The sequence below is a fragment of the Rattus norvegicus genome, chromosome 18 (genome assembly GCF_021556685.1).
Source record: "Rattus norvegicus strain SHRSP/BbbUtx chromosome 18, alternate assembly SHRSP_T2T, whole genome shotgun sequence".
Taxonomy (NCBI): domain Eukaryota; kingdom Metazoa; phylum Chordata; class Mammalia; order Rodentia; family Muridae; genus Rattus; species Rattus norvegicus.
In genome coordinates this window covers 32,517,756-32,539,722 of record NC_141551.1, presented here as the reverse complement: position 1 = coordinate 32,539,722, position 21,967 = coordinate 32,517,756, and the positions used below count along the sequence as shown (strand labels likewise).

General features: G+C 41.3%; 1 protein-coding gene across 3 annotated transcripts in view; it reads right to left on the bottom strand.

The window, feature by feature from the left end:
- Kctd16 (potassium channel tetramerization domain containing 16) overlaps positions 1–21,967 on the bottom strand; it is a 276,887-nt gene that overhangs the window by 623 nt on the left and 254,297 nt on the right. The window lies entirely within an intron of this gene.

Below are 21,967 nucleotides of genomic sequence, written 5' to 3'. Positions count from 1 at the left end.
AGGCTAGTACTTGGAGAACACAGGTGATTCCCAGCACCCACGGTCAGAAGCTAAGTCCTCCGAGGGACAATCATTACTTATTAGCAGACCGTGCAATCTGATATCATGTGTAAGGCTACCCTACCGGCACTGGCCTAGGCAGAAATACCCAAGTAGCCTGTTTATCAACCCAGGCACTTGACAGACCCAATTTTTTACGACTTCAGTTCTATCGGCAGTAACACCAAGAAAATCATTTTCTTATTACCTGGAGTCTTAAGGATGATTTAGATGAGATAAACCGAATGGAGTGGGTGGCATACAGCAATCTCAGAAAATACTTGCCAGTTTTACCACGAGTAAAATTAAGCCCTCATCTAAAGTCTGCCTCAGAGCAGTCAAGCTCTTAAAGGAGAGACTCTGTGTAAGAATGCAGTGGTCAGTGAAGAGGGCTCTGGGAAGCCCCTGCATCCCTTTGGTCTTCCACTATCCTGTGAACCCAGCAGCTCCACTTATTACTTACACACACGGAAACACTAAGACCCATAGAGCCATAAATGCCACTTAATAGCATAAATGCTATTCATAGTTTGCTCCTGGAACGGCTGGGCTTTGAGACAGATGTCCCAAGTATTATAACCAAGTCAATTGACTGCTTCCTAAAACAATTTGCCTGTCTGTAAAATTCTTGATTCTCAATATACTATTCACCTGTCAATTTCTCTTTAATTCCTGCTCATCTCTCCTAAAAATGTTTGCCTCTGGACAGCTATGGCTATATTTTTTAAGTACCTTACTACTACACATAACTCCCTTATGTTTCCCAATAGCTACTAAATCAACTTCCTAACTTCCATGGTGAGTGTTCATTATTGGAGTGCTAATGAGTCACCCAAGGAACAGCAAAGAAACTCAGCAGCACACAGCATCTTAGTAATAACTTCTAAGCACCTGGATCTAACCATGCCTGAAACTAGTCTTGTCAATTATAAGATCCATTACATTCCCTTTCTTATTTAAGCCAATGAGAGAACTTATATCCCTATTCTCTAAGTCTTGACTCTTAAAATTATTTTTAAAACTTCAACAATTTGCAGGCAGAGCAAATATTTTAGATACAGAGTTGATGGCTCCATAAATTTTGACAAATCCACAATCATGGCAAAAAAAAAAAGTTATAGTCCCTAGCCTTCCAGTCTCTGAACAGTCCAGGCCTCCTGATCATATATTACAGGCTGGGCATTTCAAATCACCCACTTCACTGATGCCTTAAAAATATGAAGGAAAACCAATACCCTTATAATATTAAAATAATAGGAATGCAATAAAACATTTTATTTTTAAAAACATCCACGTTTGATTTCACTGTGTCTTATTCTCATAACGAATATGCATCAGTATAAAAACAAACTAGTTTATTGCCATTTCTAATTTGGTCAAAGTAAAAATGAAACTCCTTAAAAAGTCACCCCTTGACTTCCGTAATGTCTATATTTTACATGTATAAATGATTTTCACACATGGACACTTGTCATATATTTTCCAGAGGAAGTAAAACTATTTTTCTGCAAATCACAACCCCAGAATACCTATCTCTTACCCACTCATTCAAGTCACTTTCTACTACAGGGCTGAGTAATCATTGTACTTATATAACCATTAAATTAAACTAACAATCCAATTAGCCAAAAGGAATCATAATAGCATTGATGTTTATAGCTATTCTCAGTTATTGCAAATAAATATCTTCTGTGCAACAGAGAAACCACTCAACATGAGCCAGACAGTGCATGGAAATATCTGCAAGGTAAAGGCTTTCCTTCTGCCAGGAGATATTGAGGAGAGCATTTGTCACCTCCAGTCAGTACAATCTGCCTCAGCTGCCTGGAAACAGGGCCAATTCTTGTGCTAATAGGACTCAAAGCAGGATAGTTCCAATGAACTGGACTACAAAAAAGGAACCGCATCATTTCAGTGTTCATCTAACTTGGTCCATTGGACAATGTTTAGAAATTAAATTTAGCAGGGAGAAAAAGAAGAAATACAAAGATAGGGAAAGGACATGCAGAAAGGGTAGGGGTGTGCACACATTTTTTTTCTTGCAACATATTTGTCTATTACCTTAAGACAAGGTGATGAAATACTTTATCCATAAGACCTGACTAGATGATAAAAATGCATGTTCTTGTTCAGGAATTCTCTTCCCCAAGGAAGTCCCTTTGGTCACAAGACTCCAAAGGAACCTTGAGTGTTTTTTTAAAAACAATTAACATCACCCAAACCCATAACTGTTGGATCCCAGGGTTCTCATGTGCAGCCTTGCACTGCAGAGGAAGCCAGGGACCTGGTGCTGCTACTGCAGTTTGCCTCCCAACGCCCCTGGGAAGAGTATGCATTTAAGTGCTGTCTGGGATTCTCCAACCTCCAGGAAAATGAAAGTATTCCCTCGCATTTGTACACTCTAAAAGAAAATTGGACAATTTAATTTTAGTGCAGCTTGTCACGCTACAGCCTACCTCATTACTTCACAAGAATATTTGAATAATTTAGGATTTGGGCAAGATAATTCATAAAACAGCTTACCGATGTTTATATATTATCTCAAAATTCAGGAAGAAGTTGGAATTGATGCAGTTCAGGTAGAGCCAATGTGAAATTTGAAAATTAAACACAGTTCATCATCTTCTTCTTGGAAGCACTCTAACTACCTTCTTCCCAAGAATATAACTGAAGCAGGAGTATAAAACTAGGGCTGAGGGTGCTGCAAGCACAGGCCCCTTGGCTGTGGCACTCCTTCTGAGGCATGCTCACGAACATTAAGGGGTCTCGAAAGATCTATCAAAGGTCAGTTCTGTAAGGTAATATATTTTAGGATCTTCCCAATTATAGAGAACAGAAGTAGCCCAAATACCCAGGTGCTTCAAATTAAACAGGTTTGCTTCTAATTTGTGAGGTTCCAACACTGGTTCGAGTCTCTCCATTGAACAAGAAAGGGGGTCCCAATTGATTGGACAGATGCGGAGAAAGAATAATTTCATTCAAAGAGAAGTCTAGCTTGATGATATTAAAAAGGTAATATTCATTACCTTTTGGAGGTTTATTAATTAATTGCTGGACCTAAGGTTTGATAATACCACTTTGTTCTTTGAATAAGCTATTTCTGAGTGTGAGGACTTCTGTGGCAATTTTGATGTCTGGCACATAATGAAGCTTTGATGAATGTCTAATGAATGAACAAATGTGCTAAAAATGCACATTCAGATATCTCAAGTTGAAAACATATTGGAAAAGATCTTAGGCCCCAGCATCAGGCCCCACAATTTGACAGCTATGAATTTTTGGATAATTTATTTAAGATCTCTGAGAGTCATCTGAAAAATAAATAAACTAATGGTTCTTTTTTTTTACAGATACCTGAAGAAAATTAAATGAAATCAGAGATGTAAAGCATGTCTCAACCTGTGGCACAAAATACCCCATTCCCTTATATATTTTGGCTACAGTGCAAGCCAGCCCCCCAATCTGCATAAACACTCCAACTAGACATTTGACTGATAAGATGATGGTTCCTCTACAAATGTAATGTAAATCAATATTTACTGATGGCTCAAGTATTTCATTAGGAAGAACACTCCAGATATAGCTGACACAGTGGAAAATGTTTATTGAGTAATGCTTCATTCATTGGAATGGAGAGTAATCATAGCACAGAAAGCACCTGGAAGATCCAATGTGACCAGAAATATTCTGGAAAGAAGGAGTTTTCCAATGCAGGACTTAAAAGTTAACAAGTAGATGAGTTCTCTAGTATAAAACTGTTCTTGAACTACTTAAAAGCAGGACAGAAAGGCACTAGTATTTTTAAACTAAATGTAGGGAATGTGGGAAAATCAGTTTTTCAAATGTCTACATCCAAATATTTGACCATTTTACATCTTGGCAATATTAAGAACCAATCAGGCAGAGGGAATGCCTGAGGTGTCCCAGCTCCCACGGAGCCCTCAGTGGCGCAGTTCTTACTGAGAAGAAGTAAGAGAGGAAAGACTACAAAATATGCCTCCTCCATGAAAAATTCAAGGCCAGCTGAGTGAGGCATGACTTAGCAAACTCACAAAGTGCTTATGCATTTTTAAAGGAGGCATCTCTGTAATCTACCCACACTTCAAATTCCCCACCTGCTAATGGCTGTGAGTACAATGTTGTACATTACAGAAACAGCTGGGAGAGCTGTTCGTCCATGACCCCTCCATCAATGATGTAGGAGCCTGCCAGTCTGGGTGAGAGGTGGCCAGATTTAATTTATCAAGGCTGCTAAAAGACACTCTTGGTTTCACAGTTGAAAAGTCAATAATGAGCAAATTGATGTTTTTGCTAATCCCTCTGACCCTTTAAAATATATTGAATAGTAGAGATTAGGAATAGGTAGGTTGTGCAAGCTTCTGGGCAAAAAGAGTCCTTAAACTTGACAACCATCATTTCCTGCTCCTGGTAGACTTTTCCACTCAAGGGTGTTATGTAGGCCAAGCTGGGATGTCTATTTAATAGGTAGTATGTATGAGCAAGAAAAGATGATTATACCATCTACACATCAACCAGGAGAGCAGACAGACGTTCCACCAGTAATCTTAACAGGGAGAAGTCAATAAAAGTTGCAGAGTGGCAGGATAAGACTAACACTGAGGAGATAGTAAGGAAGATTGGGGGTCAAAGCTACTGGCCTTGCATCTGCAAAGAAATATAGAGGAGTATGCAAATGCCTAAAATCCTAGAAGAGGCATCTGCTAGAGGGGGGTCCAGATGCCTGAGGACAGGCTGGTGCATTGCTGGTGGAAGCCTGGCAGAGAACCTGACAGAGATCCATGACCTCTGAGGATCATGAAGGAGTAACAACTACTAAAGTCAATGGCTCAAGGGTAAAGCAAAGCAGATGTAGCTTGAAGCAAGCCAGGGGTCCTTCCCAGTTACATGTCTCCTGCTTTCCTTCAGCGTTCTCTACTGACAAAATCTAACAGGAAGACAGTTGGGTAAATAAAGAGCATCCTTGAGTGATTGGTTACTCTGTGTGGCAGTCGCAGTCCGGGCATCACAAAGCATAGCACAGAAGGGGAGATGTGGAGCAGAGAGGGTGCCTTCATAACCAGCATGTGGATGCTCTGAGCGATGAAAATGGATGAAAGATACCTGTCGGCCAGGTACAATCTATTCTGCAGAAGAGTTAAAACATGACAATAAGAGAGCTGTTGTCTCACTTCAGCTCCCACTCTCTCTCCCGTTTTACACTTTAGGGTTTTGAATTTGTTTTCCCCTTGCCAGCAACACACACTCTTCTACTCTACACCTGCTTAGCTCACATCATATCATCACAGGCTCTGCTGAAATAGAGCTTCACAACATAAATTTATCTAATTCCCAGCACAATTTAAGCTCATCCTAATCTCTAGTGCCTGGCTTTCATAACGTCATATATGTAGAAGCCTGTCATTCTGTCTGTCTCTCTATCGCTCATGGCTCTGTGTGTGTGTGTGTATGTGTGTGTGTGTGTGTGTGTGTGTGTGTGTGTGTGTGTGTGTGTGTGTGTATGTGTGTGTGTGTGTTCTTTCAGGTATTGATTTAATGGCTGTTTACCACACGAGGCTGTGGACTATATCAATGATGTTCTGAATTCTACATCACACACCACACCAATACACACAAGTCAGGCTGTGATGATGTGTTGGTATGTAGTAGATGCCCAGTAAATGTCTACATACAAGACAAATGAATTCAACAGAAAACTGGTGGTTTTTATATAAGGCATAGTTTAGAGGTGTGTGTGTGTGTGTGTGTGTGTGTGTGTGTGTGTGTGTGTGTGTGTGTAAAACAGAGAGAGGAGAAAAAGATGTGTGTGTGTCGGAGAAATCCATTAGGAATAACTAAAGGCCTCTGACTTTTGAAGGTCATTAGAAGAAGTACTATCAGGAGACATCGGATAAAAACTGGCTGGCTTGATGGAGATCAAATATCATGTCCTATCCAATAAGTTCAAAGTGCCTGATTTTCGTTATGACTGTGTGTGTTTAATTTAACCATCATGCATAATCACTTGTTAATATAAAGAATACTGTGGATTATAGAAATTACACAGAAATCAACTTTCCTAGCCATTCTATCTATGGTCTGTACTAACATAACTTAACTATTTGGTAATGTTCAGACACACCTTTCTACCTCAGGTTTTTAATCTGTTGGGGTGTAGAACAATGTAGTAATTTGAGTAAAGCTGGTAATCCTGAATTGTGACTCCCTGGTCCAGTGCCTTGCTTTTTAAAGCAGCTTGTGATAACGTGATTATTCTACTTTCAAAGATTGATTGTTCTTTGATTCCCTTCTCCCTCATTTTATTTCATTTTAGCTCCCCCACCTCTTATTTTAGTTAAGATCAGACTTGATAACTCTAACCCTGAAGTTATCATTCACACAGTCAAAGTTCTGTGGCCCGCACTGACCTTCTTCCTAGCAGTCTCGATTCATCCTAGAGATTTGCTGTGCTTTTCTTCACCTTTTTTTGTGAACTAGAACATATCTCCCATGACCCAGCAAATGGCTTAATCAATACCTAGTCCACAAAGAGAGGATTCATGGCTCTGATGTGAATAGAGTTCCATAACATTATGACCACAGTGGGTGATGCAGGCCCAGTGTGTGAATCAGGCTAGGTGGATCTGAGCCCTCACTGGGACTGTTCTGCTGGAACATATGGGTCATAAATGCTGTAGTCTGTGGGAGGTTGCCAAACTGGGAAAATATGAGTCTAATAGCCATCTTTCTACACCAGCTGGGGAAGACATTTAGGGAGCAGGAAGCCAAGGGAGACAGGAAAAGCTGAGAAATAGAGAGAAACATCCCAACACTTAGCAGAATCTCAATTTGGCCCCAGGGACAGATTTATAATTTTATAGGCCTGAAAATTCTTTTTGCTTAATCTAGTAATTTCTGAAGCTTATAACAAGGTTCTTGAATGCTCTATCAAACTCATATTAATACACTTAATATCTATTAACTTTATTCTATTATCTGAATGTGCATGTACACACACAAACACACACACTCCCATCACTAGTGATTCAGAAAGTAAGAACTACTACTAATGCAAAGCTGTCTTGAGAATGACTTCTTTCTTCTCTGGGTGGGATCTTGTTTATCTCATTATCCCTAACAAATCTAATTGACATTTATTGCCAAACTAAATCTATATCACCATCTGTTTGCAAAAGAGCTCTAGTCATGAACAAGGTCATAGCTATCCCTTCAAATCAATAAAAATAATAAAGAGATTTATCATCATCATCATCTAAAACTAATTGATCAAGAATTACGCATGTGTCAGTTACTGAGCTCAACAGTTGCCATATTTAGGCTTCATAATAGGCCATTAAATAATACTAGTCTCCTTTGCTTTTCATGAAGAAGAATGAAGCTTAAAGTAAAAATTAACCCCATCTAAAGCCAAAACCTTTTTTAAAATCCATTCTCTGTTGGGGTCTCTCTCTCTCTCTCTCTCTCTCTCTCTCTCTCTCTCTCTCTTACACACACACACACACACACACACACACACACACACACACACACACACAAATTCTGCAAGAATTTATGTCAACAGGCTGAAAGGGTTAAACTACTGATTTTTTCCCCCGTGTTCATCCTAGAGATCTTACCTGCAACAACACACAGCTAACTTACAGTAACTTGAAAAGGCTCCATGGTCTTGTGTCTTTGGTGCTTATAATTGTGTAAGAAATTTAAGCTTCTTTCCACTTTGTTACTTGAAATATTGGTACAGGACTAACTCAAACATAAAGTATATTGGTTCTCTAGCTGATGTGTGCGATAGTTCATATTCTATTTCATGTGTTCTCTTACTGAGGTTGCTCTGGTCACAACCAATAGGGTTTGAAGTATGCACTTAACTAGCTCATTGAAAAGCTCTTTGTGACATAATAAAGATATAACATTTGCTAATGCCACTCAATAAATATTAAACAGCCAAACAGTACATGATATCTTCTTAAGGGGGTGCATAAGACAATAGCATGATCATTTTGTGGGCAAATGAAGACCTAAACTTTGTTTTTTTCCCATGTTTCAAAAGGAGTTAGCTTATGTTAGAGCTAGAGAATCCATGGATCCTCTAAGCAACACAGATGAAATACAAGAACTGTCACAAAACATACATGAGTCATGCATCACTCTGAAGGAAGCCAGCATTAAGCTGAGAACCTTGAGAGTAGGAGATGATCACATGAGAAGTCCAGCCAGGAGAAGATTCAGAACCCAGATGGCCACATAGATAGTTGAGAGTCAGCATCCTAGTAAGATGGCAGTAATCTAAAGAGCACTGTGGGAATCTGCCCAGAGCCGGGAAAGGGACCTGAGGCAACAGACTGGAAGGCCAATGTGTAAAAAACCCAGCTTTGGACGGCACCATAGGTACCACTGGGATGATGTGTCCTGGGGACAAAATGTAGATAAATCAAATCCAAACGGAAAGGATTTTCCATCCAAATAGTTTATCTCTGGAATAGAAAAATAAAGAGGAATAATGTTTTCTAGGAGAGACTGTTGTTCCTTGCAGTGCAGGTAGCTGTACAGGACAGAGTAATTTGGAAAAGGAGGATTATTGCAGTGGGACCATACCTGATGAAAAAAGGTAAGGAAGGAGAGAGAAAGAGGGAGATGAGAGAGGATGGAGAGGAGGGGAGGGGAGGGGAAAGAAGGCGTAGGGGAGGAGAGGAGAGGAGGGGAAGGGAGGAGAGAGAAGAGAAGGGGAGAGGAGAGGAGAGAGAGAAGAGAAGAAGAGCAATTGATAATTACACTGACCTACATCTGTACAGCCTGTGGAGATGCTATGTTTCATGCTGCCCTGCATCCTGCAGCATCTCACTGAATTCTCCAGCCTGTGAAGAGAGGAGGCTACGATGCTTTTCTACCTCAGTTATTCCTCCAGAGAACAGCAGGCAGTCATTCTGTCTGAATTTTCCCATAAAGAACATCAAATGGCCTCTTCTGAACTGTATGTATTCTTGACAGAAGAATACTTCTCAGAAATCTAGGGTGAATTAGCTTATCACAATTCTCAGGCTCCACAGAGACAGGAGCCCAGAAGCACATATTAATGGGTAATGACTGATAATTGTAATTTATTTTTACAATTCTCATTGAATTACTGAGCTATGAGCATCTACCACATGTCCATTGCGATGCTAGGTGATGTGCAAACATTTTTATTTTATTCAGCACACTGAAGAGAGATTTTACCTTAGCGTTCGGTCTGCCTAGCTTCTTATGAGGTGCCTGCGGCACTGCAGTCTGAGGGGCAGCTGGGTCTAAACTTCAACTTTTCTGGAAAATTCCTTCTCAGTCAAGACAGTTGACTCTCTAAGTGTTCTTCAATGTGCCCTGAGAGTATGTATGTGTAGATACATGTATTCAGATTTGAGAAAACTTAACTAATTTGGTCCATAGCTCACAAAGCCACTAAGAAACCAGTCTGGAATTGGTTTGCTTGTTTTAGCTTCAACATCCCTGACTTCACCCCATTTTGCTGCTCCGATGAAATGCTGCCTTTTTGACAGGAACTTATCCAGCAGTCTCCTTTCCCCATTAACACTAAATTTAAAAGAAGCCCAGTGAATCTAGGCAAGGGAAACTGAGCTGTATTTTCACTTTTTAACCAAATGGGAAGAACACCTCATTTTCTTTAACCAGGCTGTCTTCTGATGATAACAGAAGAGAAAGCCTTGCAGAATTTAGCAGCTCTTCCTTAACCTGTGTCTTTGCTAATTGGATGGTAATTAATTGCTATTCTTTTAATTAGGATTCCAAAATGGGCTAAGAGTGGAGCTAAGCACCAGTTTCTCCAGACAGCTACAATCTATAAGAAATCCTGTCACAATAATAGAGCTTTAAATGGAATGTTTACTACATGCCATGTGTTGTCTTATGTAGTCTCCTCATAGAGGCTCACTTGAGATCTGCAGCAGACCTAGTGTGGTGGTTTGAATAGGTTTGGCCCCATAGACACATATGTTTGAATGCTTGGCCCATGGAGAGTAGAACTAATAGGCCTGGCCTTGTTGGAGTAGGTGTGGCCTTGTTAGAGTAGATGTGTCATTGGGGGAACAGAGTTTGAGAGCTCTTTTTCTCTTCATCTTTATTAACTTGGGTATTTCTTATTTACATTTTGATTGTTATTCCCCTTCCTGGTTTCCCAGACAACATCCCCCTAACCCCTCCACCTCCCCTTCTATATGGGTGTTCCCCTCCCCATCCTCTCCCCATTACCGCACTCCCCGAAACAATTACGTTCACTGGGGTTTCAGTCTTGGCAGGACCAAGGGCTTCCCCTTCCACTGGTGCTCTTACTAGGATATTCACTACTACCTATGAGGTTGGAGCCCAGGGTCAGTCCATGTATAGTCTTTGGGTAGTGGCTTAGTCCCTGGAAGCTCTGGTTGGTTGGCATTGTTGTTCATATGGGGTCTCAAGCCGCTTCAAGCTCTTTCAGTCCTTTCTCTAATTCCTTGAATAGGGGTCCCGTTCTCAGTTCAGTGGTTTAATGATGGCATTCGCCTATGTATTTGCTGTATTCTGGCTGTGTCTCTCAGGAGAGATCTACATCCGGTTCCTGTTGGCCTGCACTTCTTTGCTTCATCCGTCTTGTCTAGTTTGGTGGCTGTATGCTCAAGCTCCTCCCAGTTGGAAAACAGTTCCTTCCTTTTTTCCTACTGATCAAAATGTAGAACTATCAGCTCCTTCTCTTTCTCCAGGTCTACCTGCATACTGCCGTGATGATAATGGACTAAACCTCCAATGGTAGAAACAAGCCCCAATTAAATGTTTTCCTTTATAAGAGTTCCCTTGGTCCAGCTACATTGGTCTCCTCACAGCAATAAAACCCTAATTAAGAAATCTAGGAAAAATACTTGACTATCTTTTGCTTGGTGCAACTTATCTCATAGCTGCACAAAATGCAAAGTTATAGGACTGTCCCTTTAGCTATGACTTGAGCAATGTAACCTGTCATTATTTCCTTGCTCAGTTCACTTAAAGCATTCTTTCAAGTAGTTTGACAGATGTGACTTGTGAGCAATAGAGCAAAGAAACGTGGCCAAAGTCATCAGCACTTTAATTTCCAGACTGGAGAGGACATAAAATAAATAATCTGACAAGTTATAATCACGGGAATGTTAGACTGAGAGTTACTTGAATTCTTTCTACCTTATCTGGTATCCATAAATTTTATTCTGCAATGAGTAGATTGATGGGCATGTGAGTTCCTTCTCCATTCTGCTTCCTATTTATCAAATACTTACTTTCTTTGCATTGGTCATTAAACCCTTACTAATAGACCCTTAGCTTTAATATCCAAGAATTGAATGGGAAAGATTTTAAAAAAGAATCAAAACAAGAATTCCAAAGAAAGAGTTGTTCTTGTGGCTGGACTTTGCATCCTATGCACTTCCACTTTGGTCAGTCAGAGTGTTTATTTTCTTTCTCATATCTTGGTGAGTCTAAAACAAGAATTACTGAAAAGGGAAGTTTAATTTTAATTTAAAACTTCAAAGTTGGGGCTAAAGAGATGTCCTAGCTATTAAGAGTCCTTTCTGCTCCTCCAAAGTATGTGAGCATGGGCTCCTGCACTCACATCAGACTGCTCAGTACCGCCTGTAACTCTGACCCCTGGGAACACCCTCCTTTGCCCTCGTCTGGCAACTATGCACACATGAGATACACTCCCATAGACACAAATATACATCAATAAAAAAATAAATATTTTTTAAAACCTCCAGAGTCAGGCAAGATTTTGATCAGACTGCTGAATTTGTAGTTATTGAAACCTTCAGTTAAGACACATTGATATCCATGATCCAAAGAGATGGGGATCCAAGTCTGATATAAAAAGAAAGAGACGGCCCGCAGCAGCTCTCACCCACCCGCCAGGTCAGGTGGGCACTCCTGAGGCTGCAGAGCAGAAGAGACCACCAATACTGCTCACCCCTGCCTATATCCCTGGCCCAAGAGGAAACTGTATAAGGCCTCTGGGCTCCCGTGGGGGAGGGCCCAGGAGCGGCAGGACCCCTGCCTGAGACACCGCCGGAACCTGAAGGAAACAGACCAGATAAACAGTTCTCTGCACCCAAATCCCGTGGGAGGGAGAGCTAAACCTTCAGAGAGGCAGACAAGCCTGGGAAACCAGAAGAGACTGCTCTCTGCACACACATCTCGGACGCCAGAGGAAAAAGCCAAAGACCATCTGGAACCCTGGTGCACTGAAGTTCCCGGAAGGGGCGGCACAGGTCTTCCTGGTTGCTGCCACTGCAGAGAGCCCGTGGGCAGCACCCCACGAGCGAACTTGAGCCTCGGGACCACAGGTAAGACCAACTTTTATGCTGCAAGAAAGCTGCCTGGTGAGCTTGGGACACACGGAAGCAGAATTCCTCTAGGACCGGGCACGTTCTGTGTTTACCGGAAGTCCCACACCCGCGGATCCCGGCCCGCAGCAGCTCTCTGCTCCCAGACCCCGTGAGAGAGAGACCCAACCGCCAGGTCAGGTGGGCACTCCTGAGGCTGCAGAGCGGAAGAGACCACCAACACTGACCACCCCTGCCCACATCCCTGGCCCAAGAGGCAACTGTATAAGGCCTCTGGGCTCCCGTGGGGGAGGGCCCAGGAGCAGCAGGACCCCTGCCGGAGACACCACCAGAACCTGAAGGAAACAGACCGGATAAACAGTTCTCTGCACCCAAATCCCATGGGAGGGAGAGCTAAACCTTCAGAGAGGCAGACAAGCCTGGGAAACCAGAAGACACTGCTCTCTGCACACACATCTCGGACGCCAGAGGAAAAAGCCAAAGACCATCTGGAACCCTGGTGCACTGAAGCTCCTGGAAGGGGCGGCACAGGTCTTCCTGGTTGCTGCCGCTGCAGAGAGCCCATGGGCAGCACTCCACGAGCGAACTTGAGCCTCGGGACCACAGGTAAGACCAAATTTTCTGCTGCAAGAAAGCTGCCTGGTGAACTCAAGACACAGGCCCACAGGAACAGCTGAAGACCTGTAGAGAGGAAAAACTACACGCCCGAAAGCAGAACACTCTGTCCCCATAACTGACTGTAAGAGAGGAAAACAGGTCTACAGCACTCCTGACACACAGGCTTATAGGACAGTCTAGCCACTGTCAGAAATAGCAGAACAAAGTAACACTAGAGATAATCTGATGGAGAGAGGCAAGCGCAGGAACCCAAGCAAGAGAAACCAAGACTACATGGCACCATTGGAGCTCAATTCTCCCATCAAAACAAACATGGAATATCCAAACACACAAGGAAAGCAAGATCTAGTTTCAAAATCATTTTTGATCATGATGCTGGAGGACTTCAAGAAAGACGTGAAGAACTCCCTTAGAGAACAAGTAGAAGCCTACAGAGAGGAATCGCAAAAATGCCTGAAAGAATTCCAGGAAAACATAAATAAACAAGTAGAAGCCCATAGAGAGGAGACACAAAAATCCCTGAAAGAATTCCAGGAAAACATAAGTAAACAAGTAGAAGCCCATAGACAGGAGACACAAAAATCCCTGAAAGAATTCCAGGAAAACATAAATAAACAAGTAGAAGCCCATAGAGAGAGGACATAAAAATCCCTGAAAGAATTCCAGGAAAACACAATCAAACAGTTGAAAGAATTAAAAATGGAAATAGAAGCAATCAAGAAAGAACACATGGAAACAACCCTGGATATAGAAAACCAAAAGAAGAGACAAGGAGCTGTAGATACAAGCTTCACCAACAGAATACAAGAGATGGAAGAGAGAATCTCGGGAGCAGAAGATTCCATAGAAATCATTGACTCAACTGTCAAAGATAATGTAAAGCAGAAAAAGCTACTGGTCCAAAACATACAGGAAATCCAGGACTCAGTGAGAAGATCAAACCTAAGGATAATAGGTATAGAAGAGAGTGAAGACTCCCAGCTCAAAGGACCAGTAAATATCTTCAACAAAATCATAGAAGAAAACTTCCCTAACCTAAAAAAAGAGATAGCCATAGACATACAAGAAGCCTACAGAACTCCAAATAGATTGGACCAGAAAAGAAACACCTCCCGTCACATAATTGTCAAAACACCAAACGCACAAAATAAAGAAAGAATATTAAAAGCAGTAAGGGAAAAAGGTCAAGTAACATATAAAGGCAGACCTATCAGAATCACACCAGACTTCTCGCCAGAAACTATGAAGGCCAGAAGATCCTGGACTGATGTCATACAGACCCTAAGAGAACACAAATGCCAGCCCAGGTTACTGTATCCAGCAAAACTCTCAATTAACATTGATGGAGAAACCAAGATATTCCATGACAAAACCAAATTTACACAATATCTTTCTACAAATCCAGCACTAGAAAGGATAATTAATGGTAAAGCCCAACATAAGGAGGCAAGCTATACCCTAGAAGAAGCAAGAAACTAATCGTCTTGGCAACAAAACAAAGAGAATGAAAGCACACAAACATAACCTCACATCCAAATATGAATATAACGGGAAGCAATAATCACTATTCCTTAATATCTCTCAATATCAATGGCCTCAACTCCCCAATAAAAAGACATAGATTAACAAACTGGATATGCAACGAGGACCCTGCATTCTGCTGCCTACAGGAAACACACCTCAGAGACAAAGACAGACACTACCTCAGAGTGAAAGGCTGGAAAACAACTTTCCAAGCAAATGGTCAGAAGAAGCAAGCTGGAGTAGCCATTCTAATATGAAATAAAATCAATTTCCAACTAAAAGTCATCAAAAAAGATAAGGAAGGACACTTCATATTCATGAAAGGAAAAATCCACCAAGATGAACTCTCAATCCTAAATATCTATGCCCCAAATACAAGGGCACCTACATACGTAAAAGAAACCTTACTAAAGCTCAAAACACACATTGCACCTCACACAATAATAGTGGGAGATTTCAACACCCCACTCTCATCAATGGACAGATCATGGAAACAGAAATTAAACAGTGATGTCGACAGACTAAGAGAAGTCATGAGCCAAATGGACTTAACGGATATTTATACAATATTCTATCCTAAAGCAAAAGGATATACCTTCTTCTCAGCTCCTCATGGTACTTTCTCCAAAATTGACCATATAATTGGTCAAAAAACGGGCCTCAACAGGTACAGAAAGATAGAAATAATCCCATGCGTGCTATCAGACCACCACGGCCTAAAACTGGTCTTCAATAACAATAAGGGAAGAATGCCCACATATACGTGGAAACTGAACAATGCTCTACTCAATGATAACCTGGTCAAGGAAGAAATAAAGAAAGAAATTAAAAACTTTTTAGAATTTAATGAAAATGAAGGTACAACATACCCAAACTTATGGGACACAATGAAAGCTGTGCTAAGAGGAAAACTCATAGCGCTGAGTGCCTGCAGAAAGAAACAGGAAAGAGCATATGTCAGCAGCTTGACAGCACACCTAAAAGCTCTAGAACAAAAAGAAGCAAATACACCCAGGAGGAGTAGAAGGCAGGAAATAATCAAACTCAGAGCTGAAATCAACCAAATAGAATAAAAAAGGACCATAGAAAGAATCAACAGAACCAAAAGTTGGTTCTTTGAGAAAATCAACAAGATAGATAAACCCTTAGCCAGACTAACGAGAGGACACGGAGAGTGTGTCCAAATTCACAAAATCAGAAATGAAAAGGGAGACATAACTACAGATTCAGAGGAAATTCAAAAAATCATCAGATCTTACTGTAACAGCCTATATTCAACAAAACTTGAAAATCTGCAGGAAATGGACAATTTCCTAGACAGATACCAGGTATCGAAGTTAAATCAGGAACAGATAAACCAGTTAAACAACCCCATAACTCCTAAGGAAATAGAAGCAGTCATTAAAGGTCTCCCAACCAAAAACAGCCGAGGTCCAGACAGGTTTAGTGCAGAATTCTATCAAACCTTCATAGAAGACCTCATACCAATATTATCCAAAATATTCCACAAAATTGAAACAGATGAAGCCCTACCGAATTCCTTCTACGAAGCCACAATTACTCTTATACCTAAACCACACAAAGACACAACAAAGAAAGAGAACTTCAGACCAATTTCCCTTATGAATATCGACGCAAAAATACTCAATAAAATTCTGGCAAACCGAATTCAAGAGCACATCAAAACAATCATCCACCATGATCAAGTAGGCTTCATCCCAGAAATGCAGGGATGGTTTAATATACGGAAAACCATCAACGTGATCCATTATATAAACAAACTGAAAGAACAGAACCACATGATCATTTCATTAGATGCTGAGAAAGCATTTGACAAAATTCAACACCCCTTCATGATAAAAGTCCTGGAAAGAATAGGAATTCAAGGCCCATACCTAAACATAGTAAAAGCCATATACAGCAAACCAGTTGCTAACATTAAACTAAATGGAGAGAAACTTGAATCAATCCCACTAAAATCAGGGACTAGACAAGGCTGCCCACTCTCTCCCTACTTATTCAATATAGTTCTTGAAGTTCTAGCCAGAGCAATCAGACAACAAAAGGAGATCAAGGGGATACAGATCAGAAAAGAAGAGGTCAAAATATCACTATTTGCAGATGACATGATAGTATATTTAAGTGATCCCAAAAGTTCCACCAGAGAACTACTAAAGCTGATAAACAACTTCAGCAAAGTGGCTGGGTATAAAATTAACTCAAATAAATCAGTAGCCTTCCTCTACACAAAAGAGAAACAAGCCGAGAAAGAAATTAGGGAAACGACACCCTTCATAATAGACCCAAATAATATAAAGTACCTCGGTGTGACTTTAACCAAGCAAGTAAAAGATCTGTACAATAAGAACTTCAAGACACTGAGGAAAGAAATTGAAGAAGACCACAGAAGATGGAAAGATCTCCCATGCTCATGGATTGGCAGGATTAATATAGTAAAAATGGCCATTTTACCAAAAGCAATCTACAGATTCAATGCAATCCTCATCAAAATACCAATCCAATTCTTCAAAGAGTTAGACAGAACAATTTGCAAATTCATCTGGAATAACAAAAAACCCAGGATAGCTAAAGCTATCTCAACAATAAAAGGACTTCAGGGGGAATCACTATCCCTGAACTCAAGCAGTATTACAGAGCAATAGTGATAAAAACTGCATGGTATTGGTACAGAGACAGACAGATAGACCAATGGAATAGAATTGAAGACCCAGAAATGAACCCACACACCTATGGTCACTTGATTTTTGACAAAGGAGCCAAAACCATCCAATGGAAAAAAGATAGCATTTTCAGCAAATGGTGCTGGTTCAACTGGAGGGCAACATGTAGAAGAATGCAGATCGATCCATGCTTATCACCCTGTACAAAGCTTAAGTCCAAGTGGATCAAGGACCTCCACATCAAACCAGACACACTCAAACTAATAGAAGAAAAACTAGGGAAGCATCTGGAACACATGGGCACTGGAAAAAATTTCCTGAACAAAACACCAATGGCTTATGCTCTAAGATCAAGAATCGACAAATGGGATCTCATAAAACTGCAAAGCTTCTGTAAGGCAAAGGTAGCTGTGGTTAGGACAAAACGGCAACCAACAGATTGGGAAAAGATCTTTACCAATCCTACAACAGATAGAGGCCTTATATCCAAAATATACAAAGAACTGAAGAAGTTAGACCGCAGGGAAACAAATAACCCTATTAAAAAATGGGGTTCAGAGCTAAACAAAGAATTCACAGCTGAGGAATGCCGAATGGCTGAGAAAAACCTAAAGAAATGTTCATCATCTTTAGTCATAAGGGAAATGCAAATCAAAACAACCCTGAGATTTCACCTCATACCAGTGAGAATGGCTAAGATCAAAAACTCAGGTGACAGCAGATGCTGGCGAGGATGTGGAGAAAGAGGAACACTCCTCCATTGTTGGTGGGATTGCAGACTGGTAAAACCATTCTGGAAATCAGTCTGGAGGTTCCTCAGAAAATTGGACATTGAACTGCCTGAGGATCCAGCTATACCTCTCTTGGGCATATACTCAAAAGATGCCTCAACATATAAAAGAGACACGTGCTCCACTATGTTCATCGCAGCCTTATTTATAATAGCCAGAAGCTGGAAAGAACCCAGATGCCCTTCAACAGAGGAATGGATACAGAAAATGTGGTACATCTACACAATGGAATATTACTCAGCTATCAAAAACAACGAGTTTATGAAATTCGTAGGCAAATGGTTGGAACTGGAAAATATCATCCTGAGTGAGCTAACCCAATCACAGAAAGACATACATGGTATGCACTCATTGATAAGTGGCTATTAGCCCAAATGCTTGAATTACCCTAGATCCCTAGAACAAACGAAACTCAAGACGGATGATCAAAATGTGAATGCTTCACTCCTTCTTTAAATGAGGAAAAAGAATACCCTTGGCAGGGAAGGGAGAGGCAAAGATTAAAACAGAGACTTAAGGAACACCCATTCAGAGCCTGCCCCACATATGACCCATACATATACAGCCACCCAATTAGAGAAGATGGACGAAGCAAAGAAGTGCAGGCCTACAGGAGCCGGATGTAGATCGCTCCTGAGAGACACAGCCAGAATACAGCAAATACAGAGGCGAATGCCAGCAGCAAACCACTGAACTGAGAATAGGTCCCCTGTTGAAGGAATCAGAGAAAGAACTGGAAGAGCTTGAAGGGGCTTGAGACCCCAAAAGTACAACAATGTCAAGCAACCAGAGCTTCCAGGGACTAAGCCACTACCTAAAGACTATACATGGACTGACCCTGGACTCTGACCCCATAGGTAGCAATGAATATCCTAGTAAGAGCACCAGTGGAAGGGGAAGCCCTGGGTCCTGCTAAGACTGAACCCCCAGTGAACTAGACTATGGGGGGAGGGCGGCAATGGGGGGAGGGTTGGGAGGGGAACACCCATAAGGAAGGGGAGGGGGGAGGGGGATGTTTGCCCGGAAACCGGGAAAGGGAATAACACTTGAAATGTATATAAGAAATACTCAAGTTAATAAAAAAAAAAAAGAAAGAAAGAGAACAGTGCACATAAGAAAAAGGACAGTAAAAATCCCGAGACTAAAGGACACATTGTCAGGCATGTCAATACATGTCTGCCAGCTCAGCACTTAGGAAGCTGATGCAAGAGCATCACTGCAAGTTAAAAGGTCAGAGAGAGCACTGCGAGATGAGGACAGTGATGTGCATTTGTGGAGCTCCTGGTGTACATGAGGCATAGAGCTCCATGCTGTCCTTGTGTATGTACATACTAGAGCCATAATGAAGACATATACAGCATATGAGACATTAATGCAAACAAATGAGACAGTACCAATAAAAGTGAAAAGCAGAGAAAGGAATTTGATTATTTTTTTTCTCGTAGCTGGGACAAAACACCTGGTACAACAACTTAGGGGAAGAATTTATTTCAGCTCATGGTTTCATGGCAGAGAAAGCACAGCAATATTCATCATTACAAAACCACCTTTTGTCTATGGCAACAGAAGGCTGAGGCAGCGTCTATATATCTCAGCACTGCACCAGGAGGCAGAGACCCCTATCCTCTGTCTATAATTCTCTAACCATGTCCCTACAACCTACTACTGTATTTGTCCAAGGGAGTCCCACAAATCTAAAAGGTTCTCTACCTTTCCAGAAGAGTGTTACCCACCATGGGGACAGAGAAAACTGAGCATTTAGCCTCTCCCCACCAGGAAGTACTGTGTACAATCTCATATAGTTCCTAGACAAAGCTGAAACACGTGACAGCATTCAAAGTAGAATTCTAGGGAAATAAAATGAAATTCTGGTGCTTGAAGTGTCTTTAAGGGAAAGGGGGGGATCCAATAATCTTCGGGAAAGAAGTAGCATTTGGATCTAGATAGGGTAAAAGAGTAAGGGTTCTGTAGTGGAGGTGTGAGGAGACACGACCTTTGGATATCTGGGAGGAGCCCATAGGTAACTGGTGAATAAAGACAGGGTGGCAAAAGGTGAGAGGCAGGTAGAGCTACAAGACAGAATACAGTCTTCTTAGGGAGAACTAGGGAACCATTAAACAGTGATCAGATTATGAATGTTTCAGATGAGAGAAGTACAGACGACTGTAAGAAAGGGCATATACGTCACAGACAGGTTAAAAGGCTCCTACAATGATCCAGGTAAGAGAAAAGGAGAGCATCGGCTACTGGTTCTGAAAATGGAGAGCAGTTGCCCACTTCCGGAGCTGCTGAGAAGACATAAGTTACAGACATGGATGAGAGAAGGGAGGCATAGAGAATGTTCCCCACAGTTCCTTCGTCCTATCACTCTTGTTCCCTGAAGCATGGACCCTGGAAGAAGAGGATCGGGGAGTGGTGGGGGAAGAAGATAATAGGTTCAGTGTGCAAATGTGGGGAATGGCAGACTATCCCAAGATAAAAATACTGCCACAGAACCCTGTAAACATGACTTCAAACTGATTCTTTTCTGTGGTTTGGCACTGTCCATCCCCGTGATAATGCAGTATGGTCCAGAAGACCATACTGAAGACCTCAGAAGACCATACAGAAGACCTCAGAAAATTGAATGCAAGCAATGTGTGTGTATGTGGGAGTATGTGATATAAATGTATTTAACACTATCCTTAGGTTAATTTTATCTTTCATTAAATCATAAATTTTAAGCTGCTAAAATGTAAAGAGAGCCTGGCCACAAATCATAATCATTTGTCTTTAACAGACATTTTAGATGGTCCCTACTTATCAGAAGATGAAAAATATTATTTTTATAACACCCAACAGATTATAGAAACCTTTTTATTCATTGTTCTTTAATTCTAACTTTCATTCACTCAACTCATGTTGCTTGATTTCTTTCAGATGTTCTATTGGCGATGGAGATACAGTTAACCATGCGGCATTCATGGTCTAGAAAAAAATAATAAATTATAAAATTTCAGGTAGTATTGAGAACTGTGGAGAAACTAGGTAATGCACTGCAATGAGTTGTAGTGATGTAACATCAATGGTCTTGGTAGTCAGATTTTATCTCCTGAGAAAGTGGCATTAGAGAGAGACATGACCGAATGTCCTAAGGAAGCAACCTACAAAGATCATGTGAGAACCAAAGGAATAGCAGATGTAAGTGCACGATGGTGCAAGCCTGGGCAAGGAAAAGAAGGATGGCCTTTGTGTACTGCTGTGCTGAAAAGCGTAAGTGGTAGAAGATGAGGTCAGAGTGGGAGTCATTGGTAAAATCATACAGGCTTCAGCAGCTGCAGCAATGGGTGTGTTTTAAACCAGGGCAGAAGGACAATCTTGTCAGGGAAATTGTGTGGTTTAGCTTTGGTTATTGTAAGCTTCCTCTGGGTCATACCTAGAAGATGGAATATAGGCAAACAAGACTGGCGGCTGCAAGGCCAATCAGAAAGCTACCACAGACGTTAAGACAAGGGGATGGTTTCTAGGAATGAAAGTTATGAGCAGGAACCACTAAAATAGATTTCTTCTTTTTATATATGAGGAAACTGAGGCTTCTGGATTGGCAATTCTGATTGCATATTTATTTTGTGATTCTGGGAATGGAACTTAGGGCCTTCACATGGTAGGCAAATGCTGTACCACTAAGCTCCAACTCCAGGCTCCCAAGATCGCTTTTCACAGAAGACACCCTACAGTCTCCAGTTCCTTCTTACAGAGGGCTTGCCTGTTTTGTCCTGCTGCCAATCAGCTGGGGTTGTTTGACTGACTTCACAAACCAGAGCCTGGAGCTTGGTTCTACAATCAGGAGTCATTATATTGTTTGTAAACAATGGCTGACTATGATAAATATGCATTCTGGATAATTGCTGCCTTCCCGTGAGCATCTTCACTTTCTCATTTCCATCATCATGTTGCATCTCGATACCTGCCTGTGTGTTCCCTA